The following is a 13996-nucleotide window of genomic DNA, read 5'->3' as shown; positions in this document are numbered from 1 at the left end:
GAGCCATTCAGAATTGGTTAACCACAGAGAAAATAAATTTAGATTAAAAGGAAGAGATTTTTTTGAAACCTTTACTAAGATAAGATACGCATCTTCAAATAGTCTTAGAACAGTGAGAGGCCTTAAGTCCAGACAGACAGAAAAGGCGGTATTGTAGTTTTAAAATTCCAATGAAAGCACTAGGGGCAAAATTCTATTTTAAGATAATTCACAAAAGAAAAAGAAAAAAAAATCGAAGATCAAATGCAGGATTGTTTTTCCTTTTCATTTACAGCTTAAAAGCTTCTTGGCAGCCCCAGTAATCTGTCAGAAAGGGTGAAAAATTGTGCTTAATAGATAATTTTAAGACTTTACTCAAAAGATGTTAATAAATACACTGGAGCCGCGAGTCGGAAGTGGCAGCAGCAGTTCGATGAGCACAGTGTTCTTCTCTTGACATCACCTGTTATAAATCTAAAAATGTGACCACTCTGTCTGCATGTTTCTTGCCTCTAAAATAAGCAAGAAGCTGTGAAAATGTGTCCAAGTTTCCAGGCCTCCAAGAAGAGAACAGCGAACTCATAAATGGAGATTTCTTCAGCTGCTTCCATAAAAAAAGCAAGTTGGTTTTACATTTTTAAGTGTTTTGCTCTGAACAATGGAAATATGATTAGCTTTAAATGCTCAATGAAGACAAGGCTATTTCAAATGGTTTCTAAGACTCTGGATCTGATAACCAGTTTCTGAGGACAGTGTGTCCTAGAATCTGGGCTTATTGTACAAGGATTGCAGCTTGTAATGTCTATGAGGTGATAATGCAGCCAGCCTTGCACAGGTGCCCTCAAGATGCAGGACAGTCTGCAAAGTGATGAGACGAGGGTAAAAATGAAATGGCCAGTAATGCTTCATGAAAAGGACCTGGCAGCGAAGGCGAATGTGGTGGGTGCGTTCAATACCGCTACTTGCTGACTCCCTAGAAGAATACAGAATGCAGTCCCTTTCACCGATGAGGTATCCTTCAAGACATGCATCTTTCGAGGAAAGATATTTTTAACTGAATTATCCTTAGCACTTTCTTTTGAGTCTATATCTCATCTAAGTGGCAGGGGGCAATAATGCACTCTCTTTAGACAAGAAGGTTCCTATTTTAGTTCAGAACGTGCTGAGGGGTGTCTAAAAAGAAAGCCTGAATGAGCCTGGTCACTTAATTTGCAAGAAACCTGTGAGGCTTAAAAGAAGAAGTGCACCTCACTTTTCTGAACTTTTTTAAGGATCAAATTTTGCTTCTAAACCTGGAAAATGTTAATTACCACTCCATAGTATGACTTTCTCAAAGGGATGTATTTACTGTTGTTGTCTCATAAAGGAAAAGCACAGAAGGTGTTCCTTCCTCATTATTGCTTCTTGTAATTCTCTTCAAGTGTCAGTTATAAATAGCATACGATGTCCACATCCAGAACTTAAGACTCTGAGGCATAACCCAGAGGGCTCACAGTGTGAGAGAGAACTCAAATGCTGTTCCGCCCCCATTTTGCAGCTGGTGGTTAAAGGAAAAGTAAAAAGATATGATCTGAGTGACATAGCTGAAGTAGAAATCAGGCCTTCTCATTTTCATTATAAGCAGATCGTGCTCGGTTCTTTTCAACTGGTGTACATGTGTGCATGCTCCTGTATGCCCCCTGGGTGGAGAGGGGTTTGTTTGCTGTGATTCTTTTCTGGTTTTTGTTATTCATTTGTTTAATGCACACTCAATTATGACGACAGCCATTGAATGTCCTGGTAAAAGCCAGGCTTTAAGTCAAAAGTGAATACAGTGGAGCTTAATGACTGCTCAAAAGCCTGAGGCCTGGAATCAGACCTTCTGGTACTGAATCTCATCTCTGAGAAGGGAAATTGGGCAAGTTGCTTGACTCATTTAGCCTCAGTTCTTTCACAGAGGATGGAAATGGTATGTACTCCAAAGGGTTATTAAATATTGTAAATGAAGAGCTTAGTGCAGTGCCCAGACCAAGGGTTAGGTAGGTGAGGTTGGCAAATATTTTTTTTAAGATATTCGTACTTAATATAAATAATACCTCTTGATATTTCAGACATCTTGCAAGTATACAGAAAATGCATAACATTTTTTGAAAAGGCAAGGGTGTCTGAGAATAAGGGCAGGGAAAAGAGATTAAATCAATGGCAAAGTCAGAGGTCAAAAAGAAACCCTATGCTAGGGTTACCATGCCAAGGGCGGTGCAAGCGCACCACTGGCGAGCTGTGCATTACACCCAGATGCTCGGCTCTGCTTAGGCGGTGCTGCGTCTGGCTTCCAGAGAGGAACCAGGGATGTTCACTCCTGCACTTGCTATGAATCTATTCAATGTGTATTTTTGGTGGGGCAGTGGGTCGGGGGTGGGGATGTGTGCAGCTGCATATTTTGCCACCCCTGTGCCACACAGAAAGAAGCTGCAGTCAAGAGTTTGGAGAAGACACGGTGTCCATCAAAGTACACGAAGAAGAGTGCTTCTGTCCATCTGTTACTTGAAAAACTGAGAAGCTGTGCTGCACTCTGTAGATCCCACTTTTAACTGAGAAATGAGCAAAACCGCAATGTGCTTGGAGGTGAGAGACAGGTATGGGGGAAAGACCTCAGCTTATGAAAATGTGCAACAGTCTAAACAAATGTGGGTGCCGGGCCTGGTCAGGGAGAGGTAGAGAGAGCTACACTTGGCAGCTACCTTTAAATCAACTAAGGGTACAGGTGTGGTATGGGGAATGGGCTTGTTCTATAAATGCCTAGAATGAAAGAAGAAAAATGAAAGGGAGGCGAAAGAGATTTGTGTGGGACTCCACACTCAAGAGACACACATTCCAAAGACGACATGGGCTCTGTTTTATTCATTCACTGAAGCAATACGTGGCATGTATCAATGATGTGCCAGCCACAGATCTGAGCACCAGGGACATGACATACAGGTTCCTCAGGGTGAGCAGATTACAGACTACATTAACTCAACCGAAAGAAACAAGTAACAGAACCCCAATATTCCCTGGACACATGTTCACCCAAGTTCAAGACTGCCTTTCCCAGCTCCCCTGCAGCTAGGTATGCAAATGGGAGTACATTCTGCTCATCAGGACAAGAGGGGGAACACATGTAGAGCTCAGAAAACTTGGTTCTTACAGGGACAGGGAGAGCATATCTGTCACTCCCCTTTCACATCTTCCAGTTGACGGCCGGACAGATCTGACGGCAAGAGTAAGGGTACCCACCTGAGATCAGCAAACATACTATGGGTAGCCGAGTAACAAGCCAGAAGGAGCCTGGATCTCTGACACTGTCATCTCATCAGCATTCAACTGCTTGGGCACAGGCGATTACATGGAGCCAAGTTCATTGTATTGTGTAAGACACTTATTGGGTATTGTTATGGCAGGATTCCAAATATACATGCCTAAAAGATACTTTGACTTTGTAAATGGCAGCTCAATACAGGTATCTCCCACTTTTCAAAAGTTCACATTATGTCATTGCACCTTTACAAAAGATCTTTTCCTAACTGAAAAAAATCTGAAGAGTGAAGAAAAGTGAAAATACCACCAGTATTTGCTTTGCAGCAAGCCTTAAAGAGGCAGGGCACACACACCCCTAACGGCAGGGGTGGCCCCACCAAACTCCTTGCCCCAGAGCTACACTCAGCATCTCAGCATCAAGCAACCAAAGCTTTGAACTGTGTCTGTGAGCATCTGGGCTTTATGACAATTTATGTTATGCCTACATAAGCAAGATGTGTCCAAAGGTATCAGAAAAGCCTAAAAGAGGTTATTTTCTCTATCTAGGCAAGCTCAAAATTTTTCCATATAAATTAGTGGAATTGCTTCATCACTTTATGCCATTTCAGTTTACAAAATGTTTCACAGGAACATTCTACTTTCAGATAGCAGAGGAAACCAGGATTTGAAAATCCAAGTTTTAGAGCAAATAAAAAAAAATGAACCATTCTGTAGATCACTTTATCATCCATCTCCAGGGAACATTCTGACATTTATCAGAATATGCAATGTCAGTGATTCTAAATCATGTATTTAAAATATATATATATACACACACACACATATATATGTACACATAAATCTCTATATATGTATATAGTTAACTTAATGTAATGAGAGCTGGGTTTAAGACTTGACACCTTTGTGTTTACTCTAATTGGACATATAACCTGGAAACACTCACTGCCCCCTTACCACTGAGAATCAAAACTCCTGGTAGAATAAGCAAGATGTTTTCACAAAGTAAGGTAACTATGACTGCATCTTTGAGTCCATAAAATATTCAGGTATGGAAACATAGGTGCAGAAGTGAAAGAAGGTGCCCGAGCCCATCCACATGTGGTTCCCTTGCAAAGAGGAAATCTGCTTTCCCTGAACTTGATGGCACAGATATCTATCTAATGGGGCAAAATTTCTACAGTGGAGACTATTTTCCAACTAGCTAATCTATTGATTACATGTTTGACATACATGCCAAAGTAAGAAAAGACTGGAATCATTGAGGAGACAAAGGGGAAATCTATTAGACTATCTCATCATTTCCTATTGCTACCTGCGAGATACAGAGTCTAACACACTAGAGAAGTGAAGAGCGCCCGAAGATGGGTGACAGTTACCACTGTCGAAGTGAATCATACTTTTATGGTCTCCTATGATCTTTTCCAAACGTTTATTGCTACCAAGAAAAGCGAGGAGTCACATGATAGGAATCAATTAATCAGTAAGTGGAAATTACTAGTAACAGCCAACATTTCCAGTATCACTTACAATTTACCTGACACCATAAACAAAGTGTACTTTGTGTAGAATCTCATTTTATCCCCTCAACAACCTTGAGCTGTGAACTGTAACCATGGCCATTTTACAGATGAGGAAACTAAGGCTTACAATTTTTTTGCAACGCATTTAATGAATGCCCATGGGGTACCATATACAATTACTAATTGAGAGTGAAAAGGAGCAAAAAAAAGACAAGGCCTCTGCCTTCATAAACCACCATTCTAACCACAGAGGGCAAAAACTCCTGTCTCAGCAACATTATGATTGGCCACCAAGTTTTAAAGATTTTATTATTGTTACTTTTCCAACTTGGAGAGCATGTAGCCTTCCAGATACATGCTCAGGGCGATACTCAGGGTGTATCATTCCCTACTGTCTTATACCTCCCCTGTTTTACATATTTATAACCCCTGACTGGCTTTGGGCAGATATTTGCTTTTGGGACCCCAATCACAGAAATGCAGTGGAGGCTCTGCTCACACAGACCACATTTTGACACTTGTCTGACCACAAATTCTTAGCTATATGGGTTTCATAACTGGCAGTCCCCTCTCCAGGCTGCCAACATAACCATTCTGGACCTTGGCTTCTCTAACTGAAAGTCAAGTAGCAAGTGCGGAGGGATCTCGCTGGTTTCTTACAGCTCTTGTCTTAGTCAAGGTGAGCTTTCCCTGTGGCTCTGAGGGACTGCCTGCCTCTCAAGAGAGACTGAGACAAAGAAGAGAGAACACGGACATGTCATACCTGGAAAATCCAAAATAGAAACCAATAAAGATCAAAGAAATAGTGAGGGAAGCTTCTATGTGACCAAGATTTCTGTGGTGGTCGTGGTAGTGGGTACAAGTTTTGGGGCCAAAGGATGTGGGTTCAAAACCCACCTCCTTTTCTTCCTGTGCAAGTTTGCACAGTCTCATGACCTCTCTGAGCTCTCATTCCTCAACGGTAAAATGAGCATATAACACACTACAATGTTACAGACTAGCTGTGATGAGGCAGATGAAATCATGAAAACAGTGCCTTGCACACAGTAACAACTCAACAAATGATAGTATTACATGTTTTCACATTTGACCCTTTTAAAGGCAAGCGCCGAAGGCACTTGGTCAGGTCATGCTGAGAAGATCATAATGCATTTAAGTATTCCTATTTTCCTACATCTTCCTCCTAGCTAAGATGCCTGAGGCTGCCAGAAATAATCACACTATTTGTGATCCTATGTTTATGCAACAGAAACGAAATGGAATTTTATGGTCTGCTGTGTTCAACCCCGATGCCCACATTGGGATAATTCCATGCAGTGCCGTGTAACACGAATTTATGCAACATCCAGTCCAAAGACGCAGCTCCCCAGCTAGCAAAGCTTCCAGACAATCGGCTTAAGAAAGGAGCAAGCCAGCCCCACATTTGTGGACCTCAACTTATGCACTTAGCACTAGCTATTTAATTGACCTGGAGAGTAAATCTGACTTTATTCATTTAAAAAAGCCAACAAATTTTGGTAGTGGACATACTTTTCACATAAAATATGTTTGAAATAACAAGAAATAAGTGTATACATGAAAATACAAATGAAGAATGATTGCCATACTTAAGATAAAATAAATGTTGTCAGCTGACGGGAAAGGAAGATAGCGTATGTGGGAAGGAAGACAGTAATGTTTCAATCATAATTTTAAAAACCTTCAGGCCCAAAGTTTTCATTTTGGAGCTAAGAACAGGAACATCATCTTGTTAATGAAGATGAGAGTTTGTTATGTCTGTCCAACAACTCAGACAAACACTGAAAAAACAAGGATCACCAGTCTTGAAGACTCTATTGACATTGCTTTTGTTTTTATTTTTACTTTTTGATGGGGGCTTTTTTTTTTCATTTTTAAGCCACCACAAAGTGAACAGCCTTGACTCTGTTGCTAGTTTGGCCTTCCTCTAACAGTGCCATCGAGGTGGGTCATGAGCTCGATGCTGGCCTACCTGGGCTCAGGGAAGAGAGGATGCAGTGGGGTCAGGGTGCTGGGACTGCAGCTGTCACAGGGGGGACGGCTGGTGCTTTGAGCAATGACCCAGCTGAAGCCAGGCACGCACAGTGCCTGTGCAGGAGATCCAGTGAGTTTTGCTTAACTCCAGTGGTAGCATCGTGCCTACAGTGGTCACAACTTGGTTCAGGGAGGAATTAATAATGACTACAGACATGTCATCACCCCACAGTATAAAATGGAATGGAAAAGCAGTATGTCTGCTGAACAGTATTCTATTTATCAAGTACTGCCCAGCAGACCTCCAGAAAAATGCATGGCTACTCCTTTAAGCATTACAATTATAGTGATTTAAACAAGTTGAAGTCAAAATTTATTCAAACATTCAACAAATATTTCCTGAGAGTTTAATCCATGAGGTGGGTGGTGGTAGAACGTGGAGGGGGGAGGATAGAGAAATGATACAGACAAGTTCTCTCCCTCCAAGACTTTATATTCCAGAGGCAGAAATGTAACAAATAATTCTAAAGCAACTAAAAAGTCAACAAGGAATGACCCTTTTAGCAGAGGTGCTGAGCGGGAGAATGAGTTCTAACATTGCAAGACGCAGGAGCAGAGCCTCTCAGGCACAGAGAGCAGGGAACCAGGCGGATGAGAACTGGGGCAGCAGGGGGTGCAGCTGAGGCAAAGGAGACAAAACCAGAGCAGAAGTCCACGCCAGGGGAGCCCGTGGCAGCCAGGGCCCAGGAAGGCTTGGGGCCTCTTCCTGGCACCCGATCCAGGCGCACAGCCCTCTGTTACAGGTCTCCTTTGCAGGGCTTCATCAGCACCATCGCCAGTGTTGTTTCCTGAACTATTATTCCAATTCTGAAACACCCAGGGACGATGCTCTTACGATGCCCGGCTCCACGAAGAACCACAGGCTACTCCTGTACATTCAGAGTTTTGAGACCTTTTGTTTTTCAAATAATTTTCAGTATCTCCTTTCTTTGTAATTTGTCTCTAACAGCCTGATGAGGAAAACAGTTGTTAGAAGTACATAAAAAGTAAGGCATGATGCTTAACATCTGTCCTGTACCCTAAAGTGAACGGATGTGACTGCCCTTGGGATCTTCACTCATCATGTTCCTGAGAGGGGAGGGAGGAGGGGGGGTGGAGTGAGAGAGAGAGGGTGTGACACCAAGAGTCACCCCAAACTCTGACGTTCAGAGAATCACCAACATTCTTTTAGATGAAATTGGTTGGAACTAATTCTCTGGTGTCCCTGGGTCAAAATTTCTTCCGAAGTTGGCCTTGAAAGTAAAAAGCCACACAAAATACAAAAAAACAATTTACATAAATACAAGACTTCTACATTCAAGTCTTCCTAAAAACATGCACATCTAATACAGTCAAAATGGCCGTCACCACTTCATTTTGAATGTAAGGCTGTATTTATAGATACAGTGTAGGTAGCTCCATCTTTATCTTTCTCTATAAATAAACTGGCAATTGTCAACTTGATCATGGAGAATTAGAAGCAATTTGTAGGAGTAAAAAAATACCACATTCTCTGTTACTCTATTATCAAATACCTCAACCCAGGATAAGAAAAGACATTATTAATAACTTTGATTAAAACCTGATATTTCATAATTGACAATTCAATGGGTTTTATTTAGTATAAATTGGTATATGAGAATCTGGATTCATATCTTATAAAAATCAAGAAGGTGGAACTGTAGACATGAAAACTTTAATGCAGGTTCAAGGTCAAAAGGGTGTGTAACTTCGTGAAGCACCTGTCCACAGCTCTCCACTCAAACACTGCAGGCTGAAGGGCAGAGCGTGCAGTGGGTGGCTGCACCCAGTCTGAAGAATGACGCTCATATGCTGTCTGGTAAACCACCTGTGCTTCATTGTTCAAATGTACTTCTGTTTACCTCAGAGCACAATGGAAATGAGTTTACAATTTAATTCATAACCTTTTGGGCAGTGATCCATAACGAAAAACCCACATCCGAAGGACAGTCTGGCTTAATGAATGGTCTTTTTCTCAAAGGAAGCTCACAATTAAAAGCATAAAGAACCAGAAGGGGCTATTCCTCTTCCAATTAAAATGTTGAAGCTCCAGTCTTGGGAAAGTGCCTTAGGACTAAATATGGGATCATCTGAAAATCACTGAATTAAAAGAGAATTATCACTGAAGAAAGAGTCAATCTTGTAAGGCAATGCAATTTTTTAAAAACTTAAACATAATTCATCAATAACTAGTATTTTATAACGTGAAAGAGTGCCTCAGTCTTCATTCCCAAAGAGAGAATAACTTCTAGGAAACAATTTGGCTCAGAAGGCTCATACTTGCTATTTGAAAAAAACAATGCTTTTTGCATGCAATAAATGGTTGAGGCATTTTTGACGTGTTTTGGGGAATGTCACGTTAAATAACAAAAAGCTCAGACGTAGAGCTGTTTGGGTTTGGTGGTGCCACTCCAAGGTCTCTCAGCAGCAGCACTACCAACAGTTTTTGCCATAGGAGTTCACGGGCGTGGGTGGGGCGGAGGGGCGGAGGGGTGGGTCCCGAACATGACAGCGTCTGGCAGCATCCCTGGCTTTTGGCCACTAGATGCCAGCAGCACCCTCCCTGCACTGACAACCACAAATGTGTCCAGATACTGCCAAATGTGCAAAGACCTTTACTTGAGAACCTACTGTACTAGTCCAATTACACTGTTTTACAGTGAAATCACATTTTACTACATCTAGAGATTTTTACAATACAGCTTTATAGAAGCCTTTCAAGTTTGAAAAGAAGACATTTTCAGCTGCCTCCTTATCTCCAACATCTTTGTAATTTCAAACTAAAACTTTAGAAATAGAAGTAAAAAGAAAAATGAAAAAAGAATTAACCCAACAGTGTCTTGTTCTTCCAGGGTCATATCACCACAGGAGTATAAAACTAGTTTTTTATGGCAACTCCCAAACAATACCCTATAATTTAAAAGCTCATAAACTTCAACTTGTTCTAGGAAATACTGGTCCCATCCATGAGAGAGAAATCAATCCCCTCCTCAAGCAGTCTGACAATTGCTATGATTTTTCTTCCAGTAAATTCACGTAATTTAATCTTCACCATAGAAGCATGGGATAAAAAATGGACAGGGAGGCAAAATAACAAGTTTGATTTGGAAAAGGTGATTGGGTTTCATTCTACATTCACTGGAGATGGAAAACCATCACCTTCTGTGTGGCTAACAAACCCATTTGAGTCGCCCCCGTGTTTCATGAGATCTTGCGGTAGGGCTGCCTTGGTTAGGAAGCAAAGCCACCTGCCATGTTATCAGACTTGCAAGCTTTCTCGGGCTTGTTCCCAGTGGAAAGAAGTGGGAACGAGAACTCTGGGGGGTGACGGAAGCAGCTGGGTATGGACAATCAGGGTGAGGTCAAAGGGCCACAAGACCCGGCCCTGCCTTTCCACTGACAAGTGAAATGACCGTGCGTCAGTCACTTAAATTCTCACCTCATACTGCTTACAGCAGAAGAAGGATGGTGGGTCATCCATCACCTGGCTGATTTATCTTCCTCCGCAGCCTCATAGAAAGCTCCCCTTCAGATTCAGGCGGTGGCGCACACAGCAAACTGAGCTACGCTGCAGATGGCGTCCTGACAACCCCTTCCCCCAGGCCCTCCCTACCGTCTTTGAGAAAAAGTATACTGCTCTTTGACGGGGAAAACGGCCAACTTTGGCAAACTAACAATTATGAAATCTTTACAGAGGAATCTTATCTCCAGTTTCTATTAAACATTAAACTACCACCGTTACAAAAGGAAGATTATCTGATTTATAAACCATAGAAATGACACAACTTTAAAGGATGTCTCAATTTTAGAAAGCAAGAAAATCCTATAGTGAGGTTATAAACCCTACCGACAAACCACACCAAATACAGCCCCAGGGTTATTTTGTCCCGGTCATGCTTAAAAGGCATCATTTTGCAGACTCAGGTGGTTAGCGGCAAACCACAGTGAGCGCCCAGATGAAATCATGCACGTCTCAGAGCCTGGCCAGCACGCCGCATAAATGGGATAGAGGGCTTCTGGCCCACACTCGTGGCCAAGTTCATCCTGTTTCAACAGTACAGGATATAACCGTTCTCCCAACAGCCAAGTGGGAGACCTGCCCAGCTGGCAAGGCCAGTCTTCAATAGGCCTCTCCCCATATTTAGCTCACAACAGCACACAGTTGATGAAATTTCAAGGGACAGTCGAGAGCTCTGCCTTAGAATGTGCAGCAAGTCTAGCAAAGATGACCGCAAGCACAAACCTGCTGTCTGGGGCCGAAAGATGTACCATGAGACTAACCATATTTCCAGTTAGTTGGGTTTTTATTTCCTGGGGAAGCCCTCAGCATTCTGAGGAAAATGCAGCTGGAAGAAAGAAATTCTTTATGCTTTGGAAGCTAATGTGCCTACCGATGGAAAAGATCAAATGGACGGAACAAAACATAAGAGACAGAATTCTGAAGTGGTATTTGGTTGCTTAACTGCAGAGTTTCCTGTAGTCAAAAATAGACCCCAGACATTTGGTAGTCACATGCACTCATGGAGTTGCCCATAATGAATGATGGCAAATGATTTTCAATAAGGCCAACAAATTCCATGTCATCTATATGCACTGTACTATGGCTAAAAAAATAACATTGTTTACAGACTTTGCCTTATTTCCCTGGGCTTTCATTTTTTGTTTTCTTCCCCCAACCTCCTAACACCGCGAAAACTGCTAGGACTTGTTGGGGCCAAAAGGAATGAGATGGGTCCTCTCAATAACTGTGGTTCACTCTAAGCACCGAACACACAAAATGTTCTAAGATTTTTAAAGCGAAATGTCACTTCAAACTGGAATTATAACGGCATTATATGAATGGGAGTCAGGGTGTGACTACCAACCACTTAATTCACTTTCTCCAAGTCTTAGTTTAACCATCCTTGAACCTTCCTTGACCCTTTTAGCCCAGCCCTTCTCAAACTTTAATGTGTCGCAAGCCACCTGAGAATCTGTTAAACTACAATGCGATTCTGATTAAGTGGTTCTGGAAGGGGTGTGAGATTCTACAGTTCTATCTGGAAGGGGTGTGAGGTTCCACAGTTCTAACCAACTTCCACAGGATGTCATGCCTCTTGGTCGGTGAATCAGCCAAGAGAAACCAGCTGCTCGGGTCCTGTGGAAGCACTGCGGGCTACCTCACCAACAGCCTTCTGCTTTCTTCTCACTCAGAGCACCCTGACTTCACTGGAACAGCGGGGGTACTCAGCCCAAGGGATGCGCCATGCTCAAGCCAAGCCACTCCTGGGAACAGAGTCACCTCTGGTAGATGCTGGCCTAAGGATGAGCAGATGATGCAACTGTGGCCAAGGAGTCCTAAGAGGGGAAGTCAGCTGAACTTCCTGTGATGAAAAAGTTGTCTCCCCTCCCCACAGAGCTCCTGCTTTGGTCTCAGCCTTGGAAGGCTGGGCTACAGGAGGCTGAGGGAGCCATCTTGAAACCAAAAGGTGACAAGGGGGGAGAGGGCACACAGAGGACAGCAGTATAGTGAGAGCAGGAAAAGAGCCCAAATCAGGGGTCAGCGAGCAATGACCCACAGGCCAAATCCAGCCGGCAGTTTTACGGTTGCTTCTGTGCAAAAGGGGCAAAGATGAGGTGTTCCAGCAGCGACATATGGCTCTTGAAGCATAAAATATTTACTATCTGGCCCTTTTTTCAGAAGGACACTGCTGACCCTTGGCCTAGATCATTAAATCACCTACCCATATGCTTGACTCCATCCTCCCCCTCACCTCTGTAGCACTTCCAGAATAAATAATTACTTCTTCAACAGCGGTCTTCCCTGCTGGACAGTGAAGTCCTTAGCCATCTTGGGGACTACTGTATGACAGTCCTTAGCACCGTGCCAGGAGCTTAGGAGAGGCTCACAGAGTTGTAAATTGTAATTAAACTCACACTTTTTAATCAAGGTATTTCAAAGTTTCTGTGCCCTTCTCTAGCTCTGCACTATAAGGCATTTAGGATATGCTAAAAATGGCAACTCTTAATATAGCCTCTTATTAATAACAATAACCTGCTTTTCATACTTCACAAACTCCACTTCCTTCCTCTTAGACTGCTTACAGGCAGGACAGAAAGGACTTTCCAAATCTGGATGCACAATATCCAGAAGCAGGAGGCCCCGAAGCCAGCAAGTCCAGGTCGGAATCTGCAGGACCACCAGACCCTTGGCAAACGGCAGCACGGACAGCCCCCTTTCCAGCCAGCTTGAGTCACAGAGTACACAATAGTGGGCAGCCTTCTGTGAGCCCAAGAGGAAAGAATAATTCTGAATAAAGGCAGAAAAGGAAAAAGAAGTAGGAGATTTGAGGATGATAAAGCCCCAGCTTCCTCCAGCATGAGGGGCTACCACAGGGTATCTTAAAGAGACCTCTAAAATTTTACAAAATGGTCTTGCAGCAAAATCATATGACGGAAATGACTGCTTACTAGTTTTTTGATAAAATGAGCAGTTGCCATGTCCCCTCTACTCTACGTCGTAGCATAGTAGCATGCTCATGAAACAAAAATCATGGGCTATGGAGTCAGAACGTGACTGGAGTTTCTTCCTGGGGACCTGAGTAAACCATTTTACCTTTCCAGCTTCAGTGTTCTAATCCATAAAATCGGCATAATACTAATACCTCTCTTATACACTTGAGAGGTGAATACTTACTAGATGGCAGCAAGATGCTACTGTTGCTGTTTCATTTTTAAAGTGAAACATAAAAGATCATTCAAATACACTACCTAAAGACACATGCCCTTTCAAAAATTTGTCTTTCCCCACACACTATTTTAACACCAAAGCCTTTGTTTTATATATTGGATGCCTCCCACCATCCCGTATTATTTACCCTTGACTGAAAAAAGATCATTACAAGTAATATATGATCTGATCATTAACAGCCTATGTCTGAATATTCCTCCTTAAGGAAACAGGAATAAGAAACAGACCGTTTCAATGTGAGGCCTCTCCTTTTGGGAACAACCCTGATGACTTCACTTAGCAGGTACAGAAATACACAGGAAAAGCAAATACCATGGATCTTTAAGTCCACTGTTTGCACTCTTCTGAAGCCATAACTTACATGTAGTTCACAGCTTCCACCTACATACCTTCCAAACAGAGGTTAGTTTTGTGATTTTTAAGGCAAGAGACAGAAACA

The 13996-nt window shown here is 42.5% G+C and overlaps 1 protein-coding gene across 3 annotated transcripts in view; it reads right to left on the bottom strand.

Moving 5' to 3' along the window:
* Positions 1-13996, bottom strand: part of PTPRG (protein tyrosine phosphatase receptor type G) — a 624649-nt gene that overhangs the window by 312684 nt on the left and 297969 nt on the right. The window lies entirely within an intron of this gene.

This window comes from Manis javanica, chromosome 3 (assembly GCF_040802235.1).
Source record: "Manis javanica isolate MJ-LG chromosome 3, MJ_LKY, whole genome shotgun sequence".
In the NCBI taxonomy this organism is placed as follows: domain Eukaryota; kingdom Metazoa; phylum Chordata; class Mammalia; order Pholidota; family Manidae; genus Manis; species Manis javanica.
The sequence above is the reverse complement of the archived record's forward strand: the minus strand, read 5'-3'. Positions and strand labels throughout refer to the sequence as shown.